Source organism: Alligator mississippiensis, chromosome 4 (genome assembly GCF_030867095.1).
Source record: "Alligator mississippiensis isolate rAllMis1 chromosome 4, rAllMis1, whole genome shotgun sequence".
NCBI lineage: Eukaryota > Metazoa > Chordata > Crocodylia > Alligatoridae > Alligator > Alligator mississippiensis.
This window is the reverse complement of record NC_081827.1, coordinates 187,428,257-187,441,232: the sequence shown is the minus strand read 5'-3', so window position 1 is coordinate 187,441,232 and position 12,976 is coordinate 187,428,257. Positions and strand designations below refer to the sequence as shown.

General features: G+C 57.5%; 1 long non-coding RNA gene and 5 other non-coding genes across 6 annotated transcripts; 4 read left to right on the top strand and 2 right to left on the bottom strand.

Moving 5' to 3' along the window:
• Positions 1-2,501: 2,501 nt before the first annotated feature.
• On the bottom strand, positions 2,502-2,584 carry TRNAL-CAG (transfer RNA leucine (anticodon CAG)). The gene has a single exon. It is a non-coding gene; the product is annotated as a tRNA-Leu (tRNA).
• Positions 2,585-3,373: 789 nt separating this feature from the next.
• TRNAN-GUU (transfer RNA asparagine (anticodon GUU)) lies at positions 3,374-3,447 on the bottom strand. Its single transcript has one exon. It is a non-coding gene; the product is annotated as a tRNA-Asn (tRNA).
• Positions 3,448-8,321: 4,874 nt separating this feature from the next.
• Positions 8,322-8,421, top strand: TRNAI-UAU (transfer RNA isoleucine (anticodon UAU)). The gene is made up of 2 exons: positions 8,322-8,359; positions 8,386-8,421. It is a non-coding gene; the product is annotated as a tRNA-Ile (tRNA).
• A 2,805-nt stretch (positions 8,422-11,226) lies between these two features.
• On the top strand, positions 11,227-12,449 carry LOC132250374 (uncharacterized). Its single transcript, XR_009462070.1, has 2 exons — positions 11,227-11,482; positions 11,600-12,449. It is a non-coding gene; the product is annotated as an uncharacterized LOC132250374 (long non-coding RNA).
• TRNAN-GUU (transfer RNA asparagine (anticodon GUU)) lies at positions 11,437-11,510 on the top strand. Its single transcript has one exon. It is a non-coding gene; the product is annotated as a tRNA-Asn (tRNA).
• On the top strand, positions 12,300-12,382 carry TRNAL-CAG (transfer RNA leucine (anticodon CAG)). Its single transcript has one exon. It is a non-coding gene; the product is annotated as a tRNA-Leu (tRNA).
• Positions 12,450-12,976: the final 527 nt, after the last annotated feature.

The window sequence follows — 12,976 nt, the reverse complement described above, 5'->3', positions numbered from 1 at the left end:
GAAAGGCAGAGAGAGTAGATGGGTTGGTGTCTCTCAGGATGCAAGGGGAGGGGTCACAATTAAACTGAGCAGGTAGCAGGTTTAAAACTGACTGAAGGAAGCGCCTTATGGCACAGATTGTCATTCCCAATGGCATAGGCAACGTGTAGTGGGAGCATGTGCCTCCCCTGAGAGTGGCTGCCGCTGAAGCCACTAGTGGCTTCTGCAGCTGGTCACGACCTGCCCCCCACTCACCAACAGCATCTGCGGGTGGTTGCCACTTACCACACCCGCCCCCCCACCCCCCCCAACACTGCTTCAGGTGTCTGCAGGTGGTCCCCCTGCTCAGCACTGCCACTTATAAATGGTGCCCCCCGCCCAGTCTTGGGAGGCACCAGTTCATGCCCAAGGGTAGGGGTTGGCACTGGTTGCCCCCAGCTGCAGCGGAAGCTGGCAGCTGAGCCAGCTTCAGAAAGGGCTCGGGCACATTCTTGGCAGAAAGGGGCATGAGTAGCTACTGAACGCAGGAGCCAGGGGCACAGCCTCGGTCTTCAAACTGCCTGGGCCTTAAATGCTAGAGCAGGGGCAGGCAATTATTTCAGGTGGAGGGCTGCTTACTGAGTTTTGGCAAGCCATTGAGGGCGGCATGATCGGCAGCCAGGGGCAGATAAATATTAATTTTCTAAAATTTTTAGGGGCCCCGCAGGCCAGATAGAATGGCCTGGCAGGCCACATCCAGCCTGCGGGCTGCATTTTGCCCACCCCTGTGCTAGAGGCTGCAAGTGAGAGGGACAGTGGGAAAAACTGTTCATACCCAGTCTGCTGTCCTTCGGCATCCAGTCTCTGCTGCTGTGCGATAGGCCTATTTGCTGGGCTTGGAGAATGTGCGGCCCATAATGAACAACTATAAGCCCTCCTTAAAGGGAATGCACCAGCTGATTGCTTGGGACAAATAAAGAAAACAGGAATGGGAGCAAGTGTTACAGATGCAGAACAAGGGATTCAGAAGGCAACACCCAGTAGAACACATCAGCCAGTACTTGCTGCCTCCTGAATGGTCGAGGGAGCCTGTGGACTTGGGCTGTATGACACTCGGAGCTGGGCTAGATGGACCTATGGTCTGACCCAGTCCATGGCCATCCTTATATTCTGTCTCTGCTCTCAGTGGGCACATCCTGGCTTGTTCAGCTTCCTCAACTACAGCTGCAGTCAGTGCAGCTGTGGGCCAGCTCTCATGTATGGGGTCAGAACCCCTGACCCTGGTTCTGCTGAGAAATGGTAAAGAAAAAGACAGAACCCCAGCCCTGCTGCCCACGCCCTCATCCCCTAGTGCAGCTGGAACAGCTCCAGGAGCCCAGAGCAGCGTCTCTGCTGGGAAGAGAAACATGGGGCTGTGAAACTGGGGCAGTGTAGGGCTCCTCGGCACAAGCTTAGCCCTGCCTGCAAAACCTGTCCCTTGTCCAGGCAGAAAACCCCCTGTCCCTGGAGGGTGATGGGTGGGAGGCTGTGGGAACAGAAACACGCCCTGAGTGGGTGGTGGGATGCCATAGCTCCTTATAGACCTGACTCAGCAAACTGGGACAGTATCTCTGACCGCGTCCCCGAGCTGGATGAGCGCGGGGCGGCCAAGCCCGAGACAGGCCCCGAGCTTCACACCGACCCGGGCAGGAAGAGGGCGAGTCTTGATTGGCTGAAGGATTCACCTGCAACAATGGGTGCCCTGCCCTCCGCCAACCAGGAGCCGGGACAGCTCTTTGTCCCCAAGGCACGACGCGCGACACTCGGCCTCCCGGGGCGGCCTCTCGCTCCTCCCCGTCGGTGGGATTGGCGCGCCGGTCAGCCAATAGAAAAGAGGGCTCGGAGCGGCGCGGGGCCTCCCTACAGCCCCCCCCAACCCGGGACTCGGCCGAGGGCGGTGGCGGGACTCGAACCTGCCCCGCAGGACCTGGAGTCTCCCTCCGGCGCCTCGGACCGCTCGGCCACTCCAGCGCGGGCTGCCGGGCCGCACGGGCCCCGCTGTCACTGCCGCGGAGCGGCACCCGGCAGACCACGACCGCGGGGGGAGCGCTGCCCGTGCCGGGGCACTGCCCTCGGGCCGCTGCGGCAGGGCGAGGCGCAGCCCCACCTGGGGCCACTGGGCCGCCCCGTGCCGGGTCGCGCAGCGCCGAGCCCTGCCCTGGGGCTCGTCCCCCCGCCCCGCCCCGCCGCGCCCCTTCCCCGGGGGAGCCGCGGCACGGCTCCGCTGTGGCCCTAGCAAAGCCCCGAACAAGCAGAGCCCCGCGGCCCGTGCGCTGAGCAGGGCTTTGCTCTGGTCAGCCTGTGTTTCGGGAGAGCACAGCCCCCGCGCGGGAAGCCCCCGGCGATGGGGTGCGGCCGGTGACACCGGCAGGAGGATCCTCCATCACCTTTCTCCCTCTCCAGGAGCTGCGGGAAAGGAGCAAAGTGTTCAGAGCACAAAACTGCGGGGAGCCGCGCGGGGCTTGGACTCTGCGGCGGCGGCAGCTGGGAAAAAGGCAGGGCGTTGTCAGGAGTGGGATTCGAACCCACGCCTCCAGGGGAGACTGCGACCTGAACGCAGCGCCTTAGACCGCTCGGCCATCCTGACACCCGCCCGTCTCCCTGCGCCTGTGGCAGACCTGCCCGATGTCCGCCCTCCGAGGGGCCCTCGTCTGTGCACACGGACCCCCCAGCAAGGACAGCTCGCCTTCGGCGCTCGTCTAACCACGCACTTGCTCTAGCAAAAGACACCACCTTCACAGCTCCTTGCCCCTCACCTCGCTTCTGGGCCATCCAGGCTCCAGCGCTCTAACAATGCAGTCTCTCCCTGGATTTAGCCTTAGCATTCAGCTTTATTCAGACAATGTCTATCGCCTCCGCACTGGGGGGCTTACACGCGCGGAGAAGGGCCTGCACCCCCGCCTTGTCTAACGCGGTGGCCGGCGAGCCGCGGCCCGCACAATCCCTGCCCCTCGCTTCAGTGGCGGGCCGTCCCGCGGCAGCGCCGGCCGCCCGCCCGCCATTGCGCCGTCCCCAGGAGGGAGACGCGAGGCCCGGCGCGGCGGCAGTGGCTCGTGGCAGAGGCGGCGGCGTGAGCGGGGACGGGCCGCAGTGACAGCGGGGCGGGCTGTCAGCGCGGCCCGCACCCTGCTCTTCACCGTGCTGCCGGCCCGGGCCTCCTCTGCCCGGCAGTGCCCCCCGCCTGTGCCGCAACCGGCTGGCTCTCCTGCGGCAGGTCGGGCTTCGCACAAGGCGCGCCGGTGTTTCCAGAGGGGAGAAGACCCGCCGCAGGCCTTCCCCGCACCCCGCTGCATGGGAAAAAAAGGGAAGACCACACGGCGCAGCGCCCCATTACTTTGCACCCTTGAAAAGCAGCACGAGCAAAGCAGAGCGGCCACGTCCCTGGGTGGGCTTGAACCACCAACCTTTCGGTTAACAGCCGAACGCGCTAACCCATTGCGCCACAGAGACATGGAAACACTCTCATGCCACGAAGAGGCGGGTCCTTGGGTACAAAAGGCCCAGCCCTCTCAAGTTCTTCCAGGTCAAAACCAGCGACTTGTATTGTGTCCAGAAACCTACTGGGAGCCACTGAGACTCTGGAGCACTGTATTTCTGGGCTGATGGTGACCCTGCCCCTCAGAAAGTCGACCACCATGTTTTGCACCAGCTGCAGCTTCTGGACAGGTTTCAAGGACAGCCCAACCTAGAGCAGCACATGGCAGTGATCTAGCCTAGAGGTTATAAAGGCATGGCTAATGGTGGCCAGACCTAAATTGAAAGGAAGAGTTACTGCCTTCTCACTAGATGGAGCTGCTTAAAGGCACTCCTTGCCACAGCCATCACCTGAAGATCCAGGTGCAGCAGAGCATCTCGGGGCACTCCAGGCACCTGCACATGCCCCTGGGATGGGCTGGCGTGTTCAGGTGTTAACCCAAGGTTGGTGGTTTAAGCTCACCTAGGGACAGGCCGCTCCTGTGCGGAAAAAGCTCCAGTGTTTTTAATAGGGGAAAAGACCTACAATTAGGCTCTTTTGTTCCCCGCCCAGCTACAGGACCCCGGGCGGGAGGAGGGGGGATGGCAGTGCCAAACCAGCCGGGGCAGCGGGGGGCTGGTGGGGAGGTGTGCGTGCAAAGGGGGAGCTGTCTGCGTAATCAGTCCTTCTTATCACCCTGCTTCATGATTCCCTGTCCCAGGGGATTCAAACGTCCGTCATCGGAGCAGCGGACGAAGCAAGAGACGGGGGAACAAACAGATAAAAGAGCTGAAATACAAGCAAGAGATTATTTTTTAACCTTGGCTCTTTTAAAAGCGCCACATACACATCACAGAGGAAATGCTACGCCCCTGGGTGGGCTTGAACCACCAACCTTTCGGTTAACAGCCGAACGCACTAACCCATTGCGCCACAGAGACATGAAAAGGTGCTTCTCCCTTTTCTTGGTCACCCCTGTGTGGCCTACTGGTGCTTCAATAGAAACAAAGCATGTCCTCAAGCTTCATCATTAAGGAAACCCAACAGAAGACTGATGATGGACATCGTAATAGTAACAAGGAGGAGGATAATAGAAGCAGAGACCATGCCTCTGCAAGCTACACAGGTCCGAATACCTGTAGGAGTCTGAAATGAAGAAAACCAGCGGGAATGTCTTGAAGCTGGTCTGGTTGTCTTCTCTTCTTTAAAGCCTGATCCTTGCAAACAATGCATGTTCTCACTGTCCTCACCTACCATATCATGAGCATCATTGTAAAGCATGTGCACTTTCTCAGGTTTAGAAGCCTCAATCGCTTGAATATTAAGGCTCTTTTAGAAGTTTCTAAAAATGCATTTGGAGATGCTGTATATTTCGCAGTAGGGTGATGACTCCGCATAGTTACCGTGATGAAATGCATGAGTGATTTAACATTCGTAGGCGATATCACTCGTCTGCCTGAAGGCAGCGCTGTTCGCTCCGCAACACACCAAGTGATCTTGGGCCAAGAATCCTCTGCATCAGCAGTTCTGCCTCCTGGAAAGCATTTCCATCTCATTCAATGTTTGCAGGAAAATTCAACTGATGCTTTTGGGCATTTACATCTTTCAAGCGAGCCCTGGCTATTTTTCAAAGTCCATTTCCATATGACCCAGAAAGTGCTCCAGCAGGCATGCACTTACAACTAATCAACTTGCAAGAGAGCACACAAGCTGAAGCATTTTACCGTGGACGTAAGCTGGTTGAGTTTAATTAAGGCCTCTCCCCTAGAACTGCCCCTGCAATGTTAAAGGATGAACAATGCCAGGCTTCTCGATTCAGAGCCACATGCAGATGTGAAGAAGCCTTCTCAGCAATGACTATGAACAAGTCTAAGGTCAGATCCAGGTTGGCAGACAATCATATTAACATGGAGGTTAAAGGTTGAAGACTGAAAGCGCGAGAGGAAAAACCCTGGTCAGACCCAGTTCCCTCTCCCTTCAGCATCTGCCACTGTGGCAAGATGCACTGCCCCAGTGACACACCATGCCCAGCTCCTCCAGGCAGCTGAGTGGGGCCACCCCTACCCCGGGCCGGGAAGGGCCGGCACGAGCGCGGGGAGAGGGTGCTCCTGCCCCGGCCCCGCAGGAGGCAGCGCCTTTGTCCTGTCCCCACCGCGCCGGGAGAGGAGGAGGGGAGCCGGGCCGCTGCGCAGGAGCACCCTCTCCCCGCGCTCGTGCCGGCCCCTCCCGGCCCGGGGCAGGGGCGAGCCGGGCCCTGCTCCCCCGGTTCCTCGCGCGGCCGGGGCGGGGCGGGGCGGGGCGGGCCGGCGGCGGGGTGCAGCCGGACAGGGGCTCCCCGTCGTGGCCGCGCAGCCCGGGCACGGCCCGGCCGGAGCGCCCCGGAGGAGCCGCGCTCACACGCAGTCCCGCCGCGTCGCCCTGGCCCGGCCGCGCCCCCCGCCCGGCTTGCTCGCTCGCCCCGCAGGGCCCGGGCAGGCGGGGGCCGGGAGCCAGGGGCGCCAGGACACGGGTCTGTCATGTCACGTCACGCCGCCCTGCTGGCCAATGCCCTCTGCCCCCTCGCCCTGCTCAGGCTGGGGTAGATCCGTTGGGACAGGTCACGCACACATGCTCGGTCCCCGAATCGGCTGGGCTCTGGCCCCTGTCACTCGCCAGCTCCGACCGGAGGCTCTGAGCACCTTCCTACATGCTTGAAATGACAACGGTCTGTCTGTGGACCCAGATCTTGTAGTGGAAGAGGCTTGTGTGTCCCAACGATCCTCAGAACTGTGTGGCCAGGAGTCTTGCACTCCTGGCAGGGGTACCCACGGCAAACGGGTCCCAGGGGAAGTGCCAGACACACCAGGATCCAAACTCCAAGTCCTCATGATGGAGCAGGAGGCAGAAAATGTCAGGCTCTCAGCTGCTGTAAAGACAGAAGGCTGCAGCAACATAGAGGTCTCCTGGCCTCTAGGGTTCTCCCTTCCCACTGAGCTCAGAGCTCTACCTTGTGAAAATCATGTGGTTGCTGATTCTGCACACCAGCTTTCTGACACTGAACAATGAAAATCTGTTGGGGAAATATTGAGGTATCACCCTCCTTTTTACAGCAGGGAAAATCCTTGCCTGCATCCTCCTGAACCATCTTTTACCTCTTGCTGAGGAAGTCCTGCCAGAATCTTAATATCATTTCAATCCATCCCATAGGGCAATTCACATGATCTTTGTTGCCCTCTAGGTCCAAGAAAAATGTTAGGAACAACACCAGGTCCTGCATATGGCCTTCACTGACCTCACTAAAGCTTTTTATTCCATTAATCATGCAGACTTATACTGGCCAGAATTAGATGTCCAGAAAAGTACATCAAGGTCCTGAGACTTCTCCACAACCAGATGACTGTGAATATTCTATGTAGCAGATCAAAGACCAATTAATTTGTCATCCAAACTGGGGTCAAGCAAGGATGTGTTGTTGCCCCAACTCTGTTCTCCAGTTTTCTGACAGTCATCTTTGTTCTCAATAAGGACCACCTTCCTTCTGGAATTGACATCAAATACCAAACAGACAGAGGGATCTTCAATCTGGGATGCTTTTGGTCAAAGACCAAAGTACTCAAAACAACCAACCTTCAGTATGCCTAAACTGTGTCATATTTGTGCACACTGAGGAAAATCTTCAGATCATGCTGGGTCTTTTCAGAGGCCTACCAGACTTTGGGCCTCTCTCTCAACACTGAGAAGACTAAAGTGCTCCATCAGCCAGCCCCAAGCTATGAATGTGAATCCCTCCCCAAATTACCATTGAGGGAAAAACCTCTGAGGTAGTTAAGCACTTTCCCTACCTCAGTAGCCACCTCTCCCAGAGTGAACACTGATGAAGAGATGCAGCACAGGATCCAGTATTCAAGTGCCTCCTTTGGGAAATTGCTTTGGTGTGTCTTTATTCATCCTGATCTCCAGAAAGACACCAAGATTCATGTCTACAATGCAGTCATCATCACCACTCTCCTCTCTGGATGTAAAATGAGGGTGACCTACAATTGCCATTTCAAGAGCCTAGAGAATTATCACCAACGATGCCTCTGGAAAATACTCAACATCAAATGAGAAGATCGCTGCACAAATGTCAGCATCCTTGCTGACACCTATATTACTAGCATTGAGTTGGTGATCCTCAAGCACCATCTTCGCTGGACAGGGCATTATGTGCAGATGCTTGACTCCCAAAACAAGTGCTCTACTCCCTGCTAGGTAATGCCCTGAGGTCTCCTGGTGACCAGAAGAAGAACTACAAAGACATATTGAAGGCATACCTAAAGAAAACAGATGCTGAAATCCAAATTTGGAGGAGCTGCCTGCTGACCAACTCCAATGGTGCCACAACCTCAACCAAGCGGCTGCCCATTTCAGCCTAAAGTATCTTGCCCTCCAAGTAGAGAAGAGAAAGCAGAGGAAGGAAAAGAAGAGAACTCCTGGCCTACAGCCCACCCTCCCCTGTAGAAAGACCTGCAACTTCTGCAGACAGGTCTGTGGCTCAAGGATTGGACTCTTAAGTCACCTTGAGACCTATAAATGAGCTGTGATAGAGATCAACCCTGAATCAAGGATTCCTGCCACTGACAAAGTTTTTGTTTGTGGAGTTTCAGAAGACTTGAAGAGCTTCTTTCAATGGAAAACTGAACTTACTAAGTAGCTGTGTGCTGGACTAAATTCCTGGACTAAATTCAGCTGACTAAACTGAGTAGCTGTGTGCTGGACAAATTCCTGTAGAGAACAGAGTGAAAGGCTCTTCTTCAGCCCCTTTTTCCCAGCTGCAAGGGAGCCCCTTTTTCCGCAGGCACACCAAAAGCCTGTGTTCCAGGAGCTCCCCTGCCTAGGCACCCCCATGCCTGCTCCAGTGGTGCAATTGGTGAGCACATGGTACTTATAAGGCAGTACTAAAAACCTTTGGAGCTATACCAAGGTTGTGAGTTCAAGCCTCACCTGGAGCACGAGCTTTTTGCCTCTCTCACGAGCAGCTCAACCATGGCCTGTGCACCTCTGCTTTCCAGCCCAACTGAGGCCTGCAGAGCTTGGGAGGTGGAGGGACCTTTGTGGACCCCTTGACCTTGTTCGTACTCTTTGTCCAGACACATGAAAGGGGCAGAAGAGGTGCCAGGCAATGGAGAACCCAGCTGCAACAGAGTCAGCCTCAGAGCTAAGGGGGATGGTGTGAGACCAGCTTAACTCCGTAATGCGTGGTAAAACTCAGCCCCTTGCTGTGGGAGCCTGCCCTGCCGGCTGTCCTGGCGACAGGAGGACAGGAGGGTCTGCTGGAGGAGGTTGTGCCAAGCGTAATTCCCAGGTGCCAGCACTACACCTGCAGGTCTGGGGGAGAAGGGCCACCCCTTCCTTCCAACTGCCTTGTAAGAAGCTGTGTGCCATCCCAGGGCTTGGAAAAGAGTTAAAGCCTTTCTGCAGCTGTGCAGAGAGCCTGTAGGAGTCATGGCCCTGCAAGGAGCCAGTGAGGGGCTGGGGGCAAATGCCTTGGTGCCTCAGTGGCAGCCATGCTGCTTTCTGTGCAGTGGAGCTCAGCTGGACCCCAGCCAACACCACATGGGCCCTTTCTGTGGCCAGCTGGAATGAGGCCCCAAAGTTCTGCCTGCACAGGAGGGAGCACAATCCTCAGCTGCTCCTAGTCTCCTTGCCCCTTTTTTTCTCTTGCAGGCAAAGCTCAGAGGTACCTCCTGTCACCCAGCCATGCTCTCGGCTCAGCCTCAGCCCCAGCCCCAGCCCCAGGCCCAGACCTGACCCAGGCAAGTGCGGGGAGCTGCGGGCCTGCAGTGGGACAGACCTACCCCGCCACAAACAGGAGCCCACCAGAGCAACACGACAGTAGTTCTCAAGCAGCTCTTGCAGAAGAATCCCAGGTACTTCTCTCCCCAGGAAGCAGCTCCCTTCCCTTGCTGAATGAGGCCCAAAGCAGGCAGCAGCATACATGGTGTGTCACTGGGGCAGTGCATCTTGCCACAGTGGCAGATGCTGAAGGGAGAGGGAACTGGGTCTGACCAGGGTTTTTCCTCTCGCGCTTTCAGTCTTCAACCTTTAACCTCCATGTTAATATGATTGTCTGCCAACCTGGATCTGACCTTAGACTTGTTCATAGTCATTGCTGAGAAGGCTTCTTCACATCTGCATGTGGCTCTGAATCGAGAAGCCTGGCATTGTTCATCCTTTAACATTGCAGGGGCAGTTCTAGGGGAGAGGCCTTAATTAAACTCAACCAGCTTACGTCCACGGTAAAATGCTTCAGCTTGTGTGCTCTCTTGCAAGTTGATTAGTTGTAAGTGCATGCCTGCTGGAGCACTTTCTGGGTCATATGGAAATGGACTTTGAAAAATAGCCAGGGCTCGCTTGAAAGATGTAAATGCCCAAAAGCATCAGTTGAATTTTCCTGCAAACATTGAATGAGATGGAAATGCTTTCCAGGAGGCAGAACTGCTGATGCAGAGGATTCTTGGCCCAAGATCACTTGGTGTGTTGCGGAGCGAACAGCGCTGCCTTCAGGCAGACGAGTGATATCGCCTACGAATGTTAAATCACTCATGCATTTCATCACGGTAACTATGCGGAGTCATCACCCTACTGCGAAATATACAGCATCTCCAAATGCATTTTTAGAAACTTCTAAAAGAGCCTTAATATTCAAGCGATTGAGGCTTCTAAACCTGAGAAAGTGCACATGCTTTACAATGATGCTCATGATATGGTAGGTGAGGACAGTGAGAACATGCATTGTTTGCAAGGATCAGGCTTTAAAGAAGAGAAGACAACCAGACCAGCTTCAAGACATTCCCGCTGGTTTTCTTCATTTCAGACTCCTACAGGTATTCGGACCTGTGTAGCTTGCAGAGGCATGGTCTCTGCTTCTATTATCCTCCTCCTTGTTACTATTACGATGTCCATCATCAGTCTTCTGTTGGGTTTCCTTAATGATGAAGCTTGAGGACATGCTTTGTTTCTATTGAAGCACCAGTAGGCCACACAGGGGTGACCAAGAAAAGGGAGAAGCACCTTTTCATGTCTCTGTGGCGCAATGGGTTAGTGCGTTCGGCTGTTAACCGAAAGGTTGGTGGTTCAAGCCCACCCAGGGGCGTAGCATTTCCTCTGTGATGTGTATGTGGCGCTTTTAAAAGAGCCAAGGTTAAAAAATAATCTCTTGCTTGTATTTCAGCTCTTTTATCTGTTTGTTCCCCCGTCTCTTGCTTCGTCCGCTGCTCCGATGACGGACGTTTGAATCCCCTGGGACAGGGAATCATGAAGCAGGGTGATAAGAAGGACTGATTACGCAGACAGCTCCCCCTTTGCACGCACACCTCCCCACCAGCCCCCCGCTGCCCCGGCTGGTTTGGCACTGCCATCCCCCCTCCTCCCGCCCGGGGTCCTGTAGCTGGGCGGGGAACAAAAGAGCCTAATTGTAGGTCTTTTCCCCTATTAAAAACACTGGAGCTTTTTCCGCACAGGAGCGGCCTGTCCCTAGGTGAGCTTAAACCACCAACCTTGGGTTAACACCTGAACACGCCAGCCCATCCCAGGGGCACGTGCAGGTGCCTGGAGTGCCCCGAGATGCTCTGCTGCACCTGGATCTTCAGGTGATGGCTGTGGCAAGGAGTGCCTTTAAGCAGCTCCATCTAGTGAGAAGGCAGTAACTCTTCCTTTCAATTTAGGTCTGGCCACCATTAGCCATGCCTTTATAACCTCTAGGCTAGATCACTGCCATGTGCTGCTCTAGGTTGGGCTGTCCTTGAAACCTGTCCAGAAGCTGCAGCTGGTGCAAAACATGGTGGTCGACTTTCTGAGGGGCAGGGTCACCATCAGCCCAGAAATACAGTGCTCCAGAGTCTCAGTGGCTCCCAGTAGGTTTCTGGACACAATACAAGTCGCTGGTTTTGACCTGGAAGAACTTGAGAGGGCTGGGCCCTTTGTACCCAAGGACCCGCCTCTTCGTGGCATGAGAGTGTTTCCATGTCTCTGTGGCGCAATGGGTTAGCGCGTTCGGCTGTTAACCGAAAGGTTGGTGGTTCAAGCCCACCCAGGGACGTGGCCGCTCTGCTTTGCTCGTGCTGCTTTTCAAGGGTGCAAAGTAATGGGGCGCTGCGCCGTGGGGTCTTCCCTTTTTTTCCCATGCAGCGGGGTGCGGGGAAGGCCTGCGGCGGGTCTTCTCCCCTCTGGAAACACCGGCGCGCCTTGTGCGAAGCCCGACCTGCCGCAGGAGAGCCAGCCGGTTGCGGCACAGGCGGGGGGCACTGCCGGGCAGAGGAGGCCCGGGCCGGCAGCACGGTGAAGAGCAGGGTGCGGGCCGCGCTGACAGCCCGCCCCGCTGTCACTGCGGCCCGTCCCCGCTCACGCCGCCGCCTCTGCCACGAGCCACTGCCGCCGCGCCGGGCCTCGCGTCTCCCTCCTGGGGACGGCGCAATGGCGGGCGGGCGGCCGGCGCTGCCGCGGGACGGCCCGCCACTGAAGCGAGGGGCAGGGATTGTGCGGGCCGCGGCTCGCCGGCCACCGCGTTAGACAAGGCGGGGGTGCAGGCCCTTCTCCGCGCGTGTAAGCCCCCCAGTGCGGAGGCGATAGACATTGTCTGAATAAAGCTGAATGCTAAGGCTAAATCCAGGGAGAGACTGCATTGTTAGAGCGCTGGAGCCTGGATGGCCCAGAAGCGAGGTGAGGGGCAAGGAGCTGTGAAGGTGGTGTCTTTTGCTAGAGCAAGTGCGTGGTTAGACGAGCGCCGAAGGCGAGCTGTCCTTGCTGGGGGGTCCGTGTGCACAGACGAGGGCCCCTCGGAGGGCGGACATCGGGCAGGTCTGCCACAGGCGCAGGGAGACGGGCGGGTGTCAGGATGGCCGAGCGGTCTAAGGCGCTGCGTTCAGGTCGCAGTCTCCCCTGGAGGCGTGGGTTCGAATCCCACTCCTGACAACGCCCTGCCTTTTTCCCAGCTGCCGCCGCCGCAGAGTCCAAGCCCCACGCGGCTCCCCGCAGTTTTGTGCTCTGAACACTTTGCTCCTTTCCCGCAGCTCCTGGAGAGGGAGAAAGGTGATGGAGGATCCTCCTGCCGGTGTCACCGGCCGCACCCCATCGCCGGGGGCTTCCCGCGCGGGGGCTGTGCTCTCCCGAAACACAGGCTGACCAGAGCAAAGCCCTGCTCAGCGCACGGGCCGCGGGGCTCTGCTTGTTCGGGGCTTTGCTAGGGCCACAGCGGAGCCGTGCCGCGGCTCTCCCGGGGAAGGGGCGCGGCGGGGCGGGGGGACGAGCCCCAGGGCAGGGCTCGGCGCTGCGCGACCCGGCACGGGGCGGCCCAGTGGCCCCAGGTGGGGCTGCGCCTCGCCCTGCCGCAGCGGCCCGAGGGCAGTGCCCCGGCACGGGCAGCGCTCCCCCCGCGGTCGTGGTCTGCCGGGTGCCGCTCCGCGGCAGTGACAGCGGGGCCCGTGCGGCCCGGCAGCCCGCGCTGGAGTGGCCGAGCGGTCCGAGGCGCCGGAGGGAGACTCCAGGTCCTGCGGGGCAGGTTCGAGT